A 14,346-nucleotide genomic window follows, 5' to 3' on the forward strand; every position below is an offset into this window, starting at 1 on the left:
ATAACAATAATTTTGATTCTATTTTATCTGTTAAAGACCTCGCAATTCGCATTATGATCATATATTATTAAAGTTTTCTGGATCTTTAAAATAACTTTATACGACACTAATTATTAGATATTTAGATCTATAATATAGTAAAGCTTCATAATGGAGACCATATTTATAGGTTCTACGGTTCTACCATAAAAAGTAAATTGATCGAAAAAGTACAAAATTATAATATTGAAAAAGAAGCTTTACTATTGCCCATACATTTACCAATTGAACCAAACAATAACAAACCTTTTTGAATACAATTTGATTTGCTTATACTGATTTTCACGTAAAGTGGCGGATATATCATTAATTGTTCATTATCTCATTAGTGGACATTACAAATAGCAATCCTCCTTAATTGATAGCATACATAATATGGGCATAAAACACTGTAATATAATAATATAATTTACAGATTAGAATAAATTAATAACATATTATAGATAAAGTCATAAAGACTTATAATAGTTAGGTATAACTGTGTTATTTTATAATCAAAATATATTTATACTTATAATTTTTATTTAATTTTATAATTTTTGAAACTAATTAAATTAATATTTAGTAGATAAGGTACAGAGATTAAAAGCAATCATAAGGAGTGTAGTATACTGAGGTTCTAAGCATTTTTATATTTGTATAATAAGTATTTCATATATATCTACATAAAATACATGATAAATTAAATTGATTTGCTTATTAAATTTATTTATTTGTTGTAATTCGTTCTTATTATTATCTTTTTAACTATAAAGAGCAATAATACTAGAGTTATATAACACGTTTACGTTTTGCTTATAATTAAAATTAAATTAAATTTTAGTTACTACATTGCGCCTATTGCTCCTAATAAATTTAGCAAATGCAACTTAATATAACTGGTATCAACCATTCTCTTATCAGTTCTATAGGAGCTAACTAGGCCGGAGCTATCTTCATAGACATACAATTTATATTTTACCAACTGTAACATGAGGTACAGCATCATTTTCTATGGAATTTCATTCGTATCAAGAAGACGTGTCCGTCAAAGATGAAGGAGAAGAAATCAAAAATATTACTGGTTTTTATCCATTTTAATTGTGTACCCATAGTGTTAAATAAAATAAAAATTGTTGTTTTGTATTGATAAAAATGTATTTCATATATTTATATCAGTCATCTAACACTAACACAACAACACATCATAAGATATATTTATTTATTATTGATTAATATGAAATTCATTAGATGAACAATTTATAGTTTTTACAAAAGTAAATGGTACTTAGGTTTTACACAATAAACAATTTACACTAAACATAATGGTCCAAATTAGAGTTTTGGTACGTAAATATAAATCATACCTTAAAAACAAAACAACTTCAAGCGACTATATAATAATATTATGACTGAGTCTTCAAAATAGTCCTTATTAATTAGGTAGTTATTATTTTCCCAGTTACGTCATAAGTCCAAATTCAATGCTCCCAATAAAACGTTCATCTAATTTTATTTGTAAGTTCATCGATTTTTCCATATTATAATTCGGGGATCTGTTAAAAAAAAGTTTTTTTGGGTAGGTACCTACCTAAGTATTTTAATATATTTTAATCCTTAGTTAATAATTTACACAAACATTACTATTTACTATAGATAATAAAGAAATCAAAAAGTTGCGGTGATGTAAATACTGTCTAGACTAGACCTGTAAACCAAGTAATAAATAAATGGTTAGGTAGGTATACCGAGTAACAAATCGTTACCTATTGACTATTATACATTTGAACGTTCAATTTCCCGCGTTTTTGCAGACTAGAACCATTGAGACATAGAGTATACTGTATACTCTATGAGTAGAACAAAACAAAAGCTTCTACTGCTTCTAGTTTTTAAAAAGAATTGCAAAATTATCCATCGGTTAGGTTATAATTATTAATAATCTATTGCAAATGAGTAATGATAATCGTCTGAGACTAACAACGATTCCAATACATTATATACTCGCATATTTCGTTCGATTCTGGTTATTACTGTTTTAACAATTTACTGTCATTAATTAATTAATCTCAATTCTCAATACCTACTTCCATATTGCAATTTTGGATCGGAAACGAAGACGTGCACTGCATTTCCCTTTGCTGAGAAGCGCTGCTCTGACACTATAAGCAATATATAAACTCGTAAGTCGTAGCCCGTAGGGTACCTGGTACGTCGGAAGAATTAATATTTTACGTACATTTTTTCCTTCTACCTACTCTTTTAACGCGGTACTATCTACCTTCAACCGTTCATTGTTATAGTAGAATGATTTTTAAAATTTGAGATCAATGCGATTATAGGCAATACCTACAAATAAAAAGGTAAAAAGGTACCTAATATTAGTATTTTATTTTAGAATAGATCAATAGGTTCCCTGTATTACATTATTTATTTCAATTCCAGTAGTCAAATTTTGGACAAGTACCTACATAATTTATAATTCGTAGGTACTTATAATTTATTCAATTACCAGAGAAATATATGACTATTATGACTTCCACGCCACTGTGTCTAGCGGCACATTTGGGAGAATTGTATTAGAATGTCTTTAAACTTGTGGACTATATAGTTCGTATCACGTATGGTTAAATTAGGCTTGCGAAAAACGTGTAACAACCAAAATAGAAAACAAGAATAGGTCGAAACATTGTAAAGATTTCTGTAAAAGAACATACGATTTATCAATAGCCGCGTATTATAGGTACTAAGTTTATTATATAAGTTCTATGGATTTATCATATTAAATAATATTTTTATATTATTATCTATGGCATTTGCCAATTGTCGACATTCGTCCGAAATAAATAAATTAATAAATTCTAATAATTTCAGTGAACATAAAAATTAAATAAGTCAACAATAGACGGACAGTTCGTTAATCGGTAAATATTATACTAACACAAATTCACACATTTCGTTACGTTCAGGTTAAATTTCATAAAATATTCCGATACATTAAATTTTCAGTTTGGAGCGAGATGAAGACGGATGTGTTTCTTCGGTGACGTCACGTACTGCACGTTGAACTCAAGCATATCTAGACAGCTATGTTTCACCAGAAGAGTCGATGTCTATGCGTAAGTTTGTTTTGATATTATTTTGTTGGATTTTTAGACCTAAATTAAATATTTATTGCTACGGACAATCTGTTAATTGGGTGACGTAGAAGCATATATACCTTTACAACGCACAAAAGCGTAATTTATAAAATACGCGAGCCCGAATAGTGCAAAGGCCGTCTTCATTTCACCACGATAAGTTTAATGCGTACCTTTTTTGCATATAGGTACCTACTATACGCCCGGTAACACCTTAGGTTTGCGCAAAGTATTTAAAACAATATAATAATATTATAATCTTTATATTTTATATACCTACATTATACACCTCACCTATTTTAGTGCAATTTATACCCTAGATATAGGTATAAAATATTTTTCAATTAGGTATATATTTTACTGTAATTATTATTTTTGATTAGGTATAATATATTAAGATAATTTAATATAATATAATATATAATTAAAGTGTATTAAATGATTATTCAGAGGTCAGTCTGATAAATGACAAATGTAAGTTAAACTAAGAATTTCTATACTGGATATTGAATTAAAAAAGTTGAACATAAACTAAAAAATCTCAAAATTTTTTTGAGCTAATATTACTGATAACAGGACATTATATAAAAATAACTTTTTTTAAAGAAAAATAGTGGACCTGGTTTTTATGATTGATGAACGATTATTGTTGGTTTTTAAATTACAGGACAATGGTTTGCAGTGGCGTGACGAAGGACTTTATTTGAGGCACGTGCCTCAGCTTTAAGGGTGGTGGGTATCCTGGAGATTAGGAGCATTTAAAATATAGTAAATAATTTATTATAAGTACACACTAAGACAGTGAGACTGAGCCAATCATTCTCAGTTACCATTTACGTAAATAAGTAATTATTTATATATAAGTATTTATAATTACTAATATAAATTATTGTGCCTCATAAGTTAATGAAGTTCGCCACGCCACTGATGGTTTGCGTCACGCCGTCACTGATGCAAATGATTGGTTTTGTATAGAAATTGTTCTTTAAGTCCTGAACATTTTTACAATTACATGTTATAAGAGTAAAAAAATGACGTATGTGTGACCGTTCTTAATTGCCAATTAATTAAATAACTAAATAACAAATAATTCTATGAGTAATATTTAATAGCAAAAAGAATATTCATTTTAAATAACTACTTTTTCCATTTGTTTGCACTTTTCTACCGTTCATACTTTATCCTCATCTGCAGTACCTACTCACTTTTACGAATGCATAATATTTCATACATGATAGATTAAGACCCTACAAAGCAATAGACATTTGGCCGATTTCGTTCATTAGCGAGTGGGATTGCCCGAAAGTGCCATCTGTTGGCTGGTTTGGAGTTCAGAGCAGTCCCGCAGAGCGAGCTGTCGGTACCGATGCCTCGGATGTCTGATCCTTCACCTACAGCATGACTTAAAAGTGGTTTCAACCCCACCCCCGTTCATATCGGGCCACACGCTTTCGTATTGTTGTTTTATTATATTACATTATTTAATTATACATATACTGTTTAGAACTTTAAGTACATAATATTATTAAGGGCAATGTATACATTCACGACACATGTTATGCTGAAAATAATGCATTTTAAACTAGGTAGTTATTAGTATCTGCAGTTATCGACTATTATAGGTTAAGCATGTGAATAGTTTGCGTGAGAAAAAAGTTACGGAAGGCCAAAGGGTTAGTTTTATTAGTTGAATTCAATTCCATACCATAGGTACAAATAAGATTAAATTATGGTATCTATATAGATAGAAAAACAACATTGATTCCCAATAGGTAATAATTAAAAAAAAATCTGGAAATAAGTACTTAGGTATAAAACAATAATCGTTTTATCTTTCAAGGATGCAAGCTTTATATTTCATCATACTTGTATACGGCCAAGATACTGACTGTTTTAGTAGTACCTACTTAGATATTATAGTCGTTAAATATAATGATATTAACACAAATACACAATATTCCTATACCTAATAGTGTCCTAGTCTATACCTATTTGGCCACTTCGTTATTGGAATTGCATATGTACCTAGCTGTAGGTGTAGAATGGTAAATACAAAAATTATTATTAGGTAGGTATTATATAATTTAATACGTTTTATACATTTCAAACTGATCTATTGATGTAAACAAAACTTATATATTTATACAGTGTCATCAATTTAACAGGTAGATACATCATTATCATTTTCAAATTTATATTAATATTACAACTGCACAAGTACCTTTAATATAGTGTCTGATTAAAATATAAAACTGAACCTAACCTAACCATAACATAAACGCATACTTCATCATTAACATATTATTTTACAAACTTATATCGTTCAACATTTAGAAATGGAGGCTGATGATGACTGATGATTTACCTGGCCTCGAGACGTAAATCATGAGACGTATTATAATAAATAGAGTCAATAATTCAATATGTATATTATATTGTATAATATATGGATAAAACACAAACGCGATATCTTTTGGTAATGATTGAATTAACATTTTAATGCTTTTAAATAATACATTTTCGTTAATATCATTAGAAATTTGTTACTTCAGTTCAGGTTCTTGTCGTTTGGTATCGACTTTGCTACTACTTGTTGGTATCTCTGAGATATCAGGTCCAGGGTATGATTTACTGTTAACTTTAGATATTAAAACATCGACCAGGTATGTAAGATGTCTTAATTCAGCAGTGTGTTGTTCGGTCATTAAATCCAAACCCCTTACGGTATTGGTTAAATCTTTTTGTTCTTGTAAACGTACTTCTTCTTTGGATTGTTCTTTACGTACTCACCTATTATATTCCAATAATAGTAATGCAGCAGCGACAACAAATACAATACCTTGATCTGGTAAATTGGATCCAAGTTCGATAGCCATAGTTACATGTAAAGGTTTGACCTTTCCTGCGGTACCAATATTCATTTTAACTTCACACAAATTGTAAAACTGAGCAAGTGGCATGCATACATACGATCGAAATACTAGAGATTGAGATTGTTTCGCTCTTTCTTTAACAAAATTAGCAATTGGTTTACTTACTTGGCGCAGTAAAGCGCCAAGCATGGCGGCCGGAAGAGCACTGTGTGCTACCATTGTTGATTAAAACTTCTCAATATTTTTTGATGAAGTTTCGTTCAAAGACATACATTTATAATGCGAAAATTAAAAGTTTAAACATATTTAGAATCAAACTGACATTGTTTTTTGAATAAAAATAAAAAATGATATCTGATTGATAAGTGATGAAGTTTATTATCAGTTATATGAGGACAAGAAGTTGGAAAAGAAAATGCAGCTGTCAAAATATTGTATAGACACAATCACGAATCACGATTAAAAAATAGCAAATACTATTTCTACATTTATTATATTACTAGCCCTGCGGTCTAGCTATGGGAGACCCCCCAGTGTTAGTTGTAAGCATAGACCTTATACTAGTATGCGGTGGATTGCAGATACGACGCCTAGCGGCTATAAGTGAAAACCCTATCACACAACCATAGACCTATAAAACTATCTTTTATAGGTCTATGAGTTTGATCTACATTCGTAGTTGTATATTATAATCGGAGAACTTGTATTCGTAGCATTCGTAACAATATGTTCGGAGCATTATTTTATCGTGGCAATGGATTATCGTAGCAGTTGTAGTATAGCAACCCGCATGTACCTATCAACATTCAATATACAGTATACACTCTTGTCTCATAATCACGGATATCTAGGTAACCGTGCTCTTTTATAGTTAGGTATTATAACGTCATGTCGCCATATGTCTTAATTATAAAATTTCAAGAATTTTAGTGTAATGATTAGGTATATAATGATACCATTATACTTATACTAATGTGCAATGTCTATACTATACTATACTATAGATAATAGATATACTATAAGGTATATCTTAAACCGTGGTCTATACTATAATTAAACCAGGTTTTGGACACTAAAAATAAATTTAAATTATTGTTATAACGTTTAAGTTTGAACTACCTACCTACATTTATTACTTAAATACCCTATACTTAACCGTTTCTGCCGTATTCCGAATACCGCCTATAATATTTTAAGCATGTATAATAATACCATTAATCATTAATCACCAAATCAATTAGTAAGATAAAAATAATCATCCATTCAATTTAAATATTTTGTAATAATTACCTAAGTATCAGTAAGAATTATACTGGCTATTTTATATTATATTTTGGATATGAGGAACACTCATGGACACCTACATTCACCCTTTTTAGAAGTGATACATATCTGCGAGCTAATAATATAGGTATAGTAGGTACGATATAATAGGTAATGATAGTCAATAGTAATGTAATATAGTTTATATACTTTCATACAGTAATAATATTTCACATAATATATAGCCTTCAATATACTTATAAGTTATTACCTATACGACTGTACTATACCATTGAGTAGGTACCTATATTTTATAATATACAATATTGTAATAACTTTACCTACACAATATATAATATACTCAGTGGCTACTGGCTGTATATTGATTAATTAGTGATTATTAACTTGCTGATGTCTAATAGTTAATACCATTTATTATACTATGTTTAATCAATGTTAATACTTGATACGCATGTGGTATTTTATCCATTTAATGGAAAAATTCTAGGACTATAATATTACAATAATTAACGATACATACTATATAATAGGTATATATTTATATAGGTATACCTAATAATGGTGATATAGGTAAATATTTTTTCAAATATCTATTAAACACGAATAAAATTGTTTTTTTTTTCATTAATACCATGGCACCATTTATATATATTAGCATTAAGTACCTATGTCCTATACATAATAATATATACACTTAATGATATTATACAAATATGAAATAATGTATATAATAGGTATAGCTTATAAATTTTAATATAGTAACAGCAATCAGGAAGAAGTAAAAAAAATAAATCGTCGAGCAGATAATGGCGGAAGAATGAAGTACTTACTGCAAATTTCGAAGTCGGCTGCCTGCACATACATTCGCATAGGTATTCTCGTATAGCTGAATATTCCGCACATAAAAATTGTTGGAATATTTTTCGTTATATTATTATTACCTATCATTATTAGTCTATTGAGATGCGTTTAATATAATATGCATATAATATATTATTGTGTATACGGTATTTGAATGGGGTCACTACACACATACACATATATCATACATATATCTATAACAACTTCTGCCCTCCCCGCACACATATACACCGGCAGCCGGTCTTATGATGTGCTAGCTGAGTCGCTGAGATTGGCCGCCCCGACGATGTATATTTTATTTTATTCGTACAATATATTATTTATTCGATCCACTTGCATATATATATAATAATAATATATATTATACTAAGTCGTTCGACATCGCGCGGAGACCAGTGCGATGTAATCGGTCAAATGACTATGAAACGGCGTTAACCCCGTGTAGCATAGGTACGACCTATGTAATTTGTCTGCCGACGTTTATATTGTGCGTATACATTATAATAATGCGCTATTCGTGAAATTTCCCCACCATACTGCATCCCTATATAGTGATAGTATATAATATACACACACACACATATATATTATATCGGTTGAGACGTTGACCATCATTAAACCTAAGACGATATTATTATATTATTATATACTGCGCGTGTATATAATATAATGTTATATGTGCTGCGGCGTTTGTATAATTATTGTAATTTTTGGTTTTTACGTCTCCGAAAAAATACACGGCTCAACGAGGTACACACCCAACCTATGTGTTTATAAATATTATTTTAATGCGACGGACGCAGTGCAGCGCAAGTATATGGTTAAACGACGAACATAATATATAATATTATTATAATATATAGATAGGCGTACCTATATAATATAAATATATAATACATACGCGCGCGACGCACCGGAGTCGCACCTCCTTCGCAGCAGCGGCCGGCCGGGGTACGACCGCGCGCGAGGAATCAGCTATCGCAGCAAATGGTAATAACAGTGATTTTTCTGTTATTTGAATCGGTTCCACCTTCAATTTCCCGAATTAACATTACCATCACCTGTGATTATTGTTATATATATGAACAAAAAAACATTTTAAAAAATACCCGCGGATGGATAGATATAGAGGTACCCTACGCGTATAATATCATATCTAAGTAAAAGGAAGAAAAACTCTGCCCGCGGGACATCCGTCCGAATAGAATATAATATGTAAACGTGTGTATAGTTAAAATATTATCGCGACTTGGAGATATTTAAATGCCGTGGATAATGCAACAGACATCGTGTAAGTACATATATATAATATAATGGCATACCTACTTGTTGTAAGAACAACGACTAAAAAAAAAAAATAATAATAATAATAATAAAAAAATATATAGATAGGTCGTCGATATGGGAATCAAAATTGATATCTTTTTCCTTTACCACACATTTATTACTGTTATTTTCGAATGTTTTTTTCCTTTTTATTTTTAATGTCAGGTTACAAGCGGCAGAGATAAAGTTCTCTGATCATTTTATTGGCGTCAGACGTTAGTTTTTGTGTGTAATAACTGGTCAATTTAATTTTTTTATTTAACAGTCTTCCCCGACTGGGGTTCCTGGGAAAATCTATTTGTGTTCTCGTTATTTTTTTTCTTATAGTTTTGACATTCATGTACGTTTTATGTTTCCGACAATTCTGTATAGATATAATTGTATAAATAATATATATTACTAAATTGGAAAAAAAAATACATTTGTCTTTGTTTTTGTATCGTACCATATATTGTGACTATATATAATGGTTTGGCTTTAGGGAGTAGACCAACTATATAATTTTTGTGTGTAACTGTATAATATAAAACTTTTGTTTTTTGATAGTAAATAAATAAAAATATTAAAAAATATTAATAATCACATAAATATTTCAAATTTATTATTTCGATTACTAACGTTTGTTTATTGTTAAAATATTGATACACAGTATAATATAGGCAGTGTTCGGATTAGATAAGTATTTTTTTATCTAGATAAAGATAAAGATAATGCAACTCAAATGTATCTAGATAGATATAAAAGATAACTTAACTCATATTTATCTAGATAAAGGTAAAGATAAAAAAAAGATACAATTTTTTTTAAATGGGTTTTAAATTTAGGTATATTTTAGTTGGGTACTAGGAACATGATAATAATAATGATATAAATAAAAATAATTACATTATTTATAAACCATAAACTTGGTTTGAGAATCTGTATAAATATTTAAAATGCGTTTGTACGATTTTGCGATTTTTATCAATAAAAAAAGTATCTAGATGAATTTATTTACATTACTAAAAAAATTATCTTAAATGAACGTTTAGATACCTTGTAACTATTTATCTAGATAAGATAAAAGATGAACAAATATTTATCTAGATAAGTCCGAACACTGAATATAGGTACACCCTTTTATGTACATTAAGTTGTATCAGTGTGAGTTTGTGACAGTACCAATATATATATCATTTTTTAGGGCCTCCATACGAGTTTTTCTCAGTGAGACCCAGTAATCTTTCGATATTAATTTAAATAAAAAAATAAATATATATATAATATAATATGTGGGCGTATAGCCATGTAAATATACTCAGATTATTCGGGTATAATTATTTTGAAATACATTAATTTCGAAATTAGTTATTGATATGTGTATTACGAATTTCAATAAATCCGAAACTGTGTAGAAATATGACCAACAGATTCCCACGATATAGTTACGATCAATGAAAAATACTAAGTACGTTTTGGACCCTATAATTTTGATAGGGATGTTTCTAGGTCAATTCGGTCACTATTCTCATTTCACAAGAGTTGTAATTTAGTTTTCCTAAAAGGTAAGATTTACAAAGCACGGTGAGAAATTAAATGTACCTAAATCTTATTATCCTATATATAGCATATAACATTTTAAAAATATCCAAAATACAATTCGGTGATGTTATTTTTATCCAAAAATTCACTTCACGAGAATAATAATAGTAATATTAATATAGGCAAATGGCGTGAATGTGTTTATTTTAAATTATCAAATTCAAATATAACATCTTAATTATTGAAATATATATATTTTCCAATATTAAAATTTTTTAAGTACTTTAATGCAAATCTTAAAACTATAAACTAAAGTGATTTTTTGACAGAGTTTATTTTAAGTACCAAAACTAAAATTAAATTAAAATTTGGATGACACTGCCTGTAATAAAAAAAAAAATTGTTGAATGGGGGAATAAGGTATTCCAATTCCCATAACCCCTGTATTATAGTAATTTTCTACCGACTACTATCGTTAGGACAATTGAAATAATTTTAATTTTGTCTCTTAATAAATTTGTATTATTATTTATATAATATACTATAAGACCCATCGAGCATTAATGAGTGTCGTACTTTAAAGGCATCATGTATAAGATGAAATCACGCCGCGCCTAAAATTGTAGGCTATTGGTACCTTGTATAGTTGTATATAATATAATATGTATAATATGAAATTACTCCAAACTTTACACCTGCAGCTGCATAAGTTGCAACGGTCTTACTTCCTATACTGGCGTGAAATATGTATAGGTACGTATTTATAATATTATACGCCTATACATAATATAATATGTATAACATACGTTATAGTAATGACGATTTGATATCGCCGATTGTTAGAATAATATGATAATATGTATAATATTATATGGAACGACCGCGTGTTCCGTCAAAAATCGTCAAAGACCTCTGCAGCAGCGGGTAATATATAATATAATATAATATAGGTACACGTGTATAATACCAGCAATAATAATATGTTTCGTGAAAAATATATAGGTAGACAGGTAGTTATATATATTATATAGTACAAAAGTGACCCCAGCGCGAATCGCCTTTTACGCGTAATAAAACGCGGTCAATTTTCTATATCTACGTACGACCGGCTATTGGCTATTATTGTAATAATAATAATATAATAATATATAATATATTATAATAGTGCCTCGTAAGCGTTTCAATAAAGACATATCGTTCGCCGCGGCTTCTTTGTACTCGGCACATAAACCCACTGATATTCGCAGTGCAACAATATTATCATTGTCACCGTATAAAATGTAAAGAAAATCGGTGGTGACGAAAACGGTATAAAGGGGTTGTTGCGCAGTCGCCAGTCTTTGGTACACGCCGTCGCATACAGCCACGAGAGTAATCGCATCTATATATTAATATGTATACGTATTTTATTGTTATTGTTATTATACATAGCTACGCAAAAACTGGCACATTGCGTACTCATATACATATTAAAATTGTTGAAATCGTATATTCATTTGTATATAACATACCTATAAATAAACATATGTGTTAGGTTGTAGGTTAGACGTGAAAAAACTTGAAAATTAAGTCATGTATAAATATAGCTCAAAACATTTTGAAAATTATATCTTGTTTAGACAATTTTTGTGAAAATTGCAAGTTATACATAAGTATAGGTAAGTACGTATTTGTTACATAGATACTAAAGTTAAATACATCTAGATATTTAAAAGCATGGTTATTTCTTTTTGAATTACAACCAAAAACATTTGCTAAAAAGTCGGTGTTGCGTAATATATTTTTTTAGAGTTTCTCCCGAATTATTTTGAAAAATCCTGGAAATATTTTCATTTGATCATATTAGATCAATTCGCCACCAGAAACCACACTCAATGCTGAAAATTGAATTATTTTTATACTGCTCCTAAAGGTGACCGACAGACACACGAACAAAATTCGATCAGAAACTGGAATAATACCTATTGAAGATCTAGCCGATTTGGGCGTACTAAAATATATAATAAAATGTAAGGTATACCTATATAATATTGATATAAACGCACTATCTACGGTCCTTTCACAGCGTCCCCAATATGCAACAATACTGTTATAAGACCTATAGGTACGAGGTACCTACCTACAAAATATAATAAATACACCTAATATTTCTTCGATTTATTGGCATTCTGGGTACATTTTATCAAATACCTATTGGTCTCTATATATTATATCATATACGAAAAGTCGGCTCGTCTCGGAGATGTCTGCGGTTCGCTAACGCCCGTAATCGTATAATTTATATATACCTATAGACTATACAATATTATATATATATACAAACACAATTTCGATCGTTCTGTACATTATAGCGATAGAAATAAATTATATCGGTCGTACCGTTGACAGATCCGGTCCAGGGTGCCCCGGTAAAAACGTTTGGTGTGTGTCATTGTGCGATGCCGCAGCCGTCTGTTGAAAGGGACCGCCGAAGAATAAAGTGAGTTTCTCACACAGCGCCGCCGCCACCGCCTTGGTAAGGAGACTGTATATATATGTATAGAGAGAGAGAGAAAATAAAAGCCTCGATCATTGGTGTGTGTGTGTGTATATATATAGTTACGGTAGCCTTTTATTGTCTGCAGTTAGAATACCGTTCCCCTCATCGTGTATATACTATATATATATATATTAGTACATAATATATATGAGCGCATATGCGCAGGGTATATGATATTATAAAAAGGCGCACATTATATTATTATATTGCGCGTGTATTTCGCCCAACAAGTGCAAATCTCCTCGCCGCGTCTGTTCTCGGCCAATTTGTTCGATTTATATTTGTTCGGCATATTCGTTTATATACATATTGCGTTTGTATATATAATGTATATAGGTATATACTCAATAATGTAGCATTACATATTATATGTATATGTATATACGCATTTTCATATTTTACTTGACGTTTATTTTACAAGGCGTGTATGTATCGTAAATCATATATTATATATTATCTGGACATCGAGTTCTTCTTTTACAGAACTACAGAAGTATTTCTAATTCTTTTTTCACCTCTTCAACACACATATTGTCTTACCGTATTCGCGTCCTGTGGCGTGCAAGAGTGTTAACACATTGTTAGTGAACTGTATATTATATTCTCACGTATATTATACGAACAGAGCAAATATAAATGTATTTCTGTGCAGTCATTATAAAATGATGATAATTTTTTTATACCATCGTTCAATGATATAGTTAGGTAGGTATTTATTCTATATACTTACCACAAAATTAAAAAAATATATAATTGTATTAAATGTGTATTATACATCTTTAAT

General features: G+C 29.6%; 1 pseudogene; it reads right to left on the reverse strand.

Moving 5' to 3' along the window:
* Positions 1 to 4,143: 4,143 nt before the first annotated feature.
* Positions 4,144 to 6,250, reverse strand: LOC132945700 (putative OPA3-like protein CG13603; annotated as a pseudogene).
* Positions 6,251 to 14,346: the final 8,096 nt, after the last annotated feature.

Source organism: Metopolophium dirhodum, chromosome 5 (assembly GCF_019925205.1).
Source record: "Metopolophium dirhodum isolate CAU chromosome 5, ASM1992520v1, whole genome shotgun sequence".
Lineage (NCBI taxonomy): Eukaryota > Metazoa > Arthropoda > Insecta > Hemiptera > Aphididae > Metopolophium > Metopolophium dirhodum.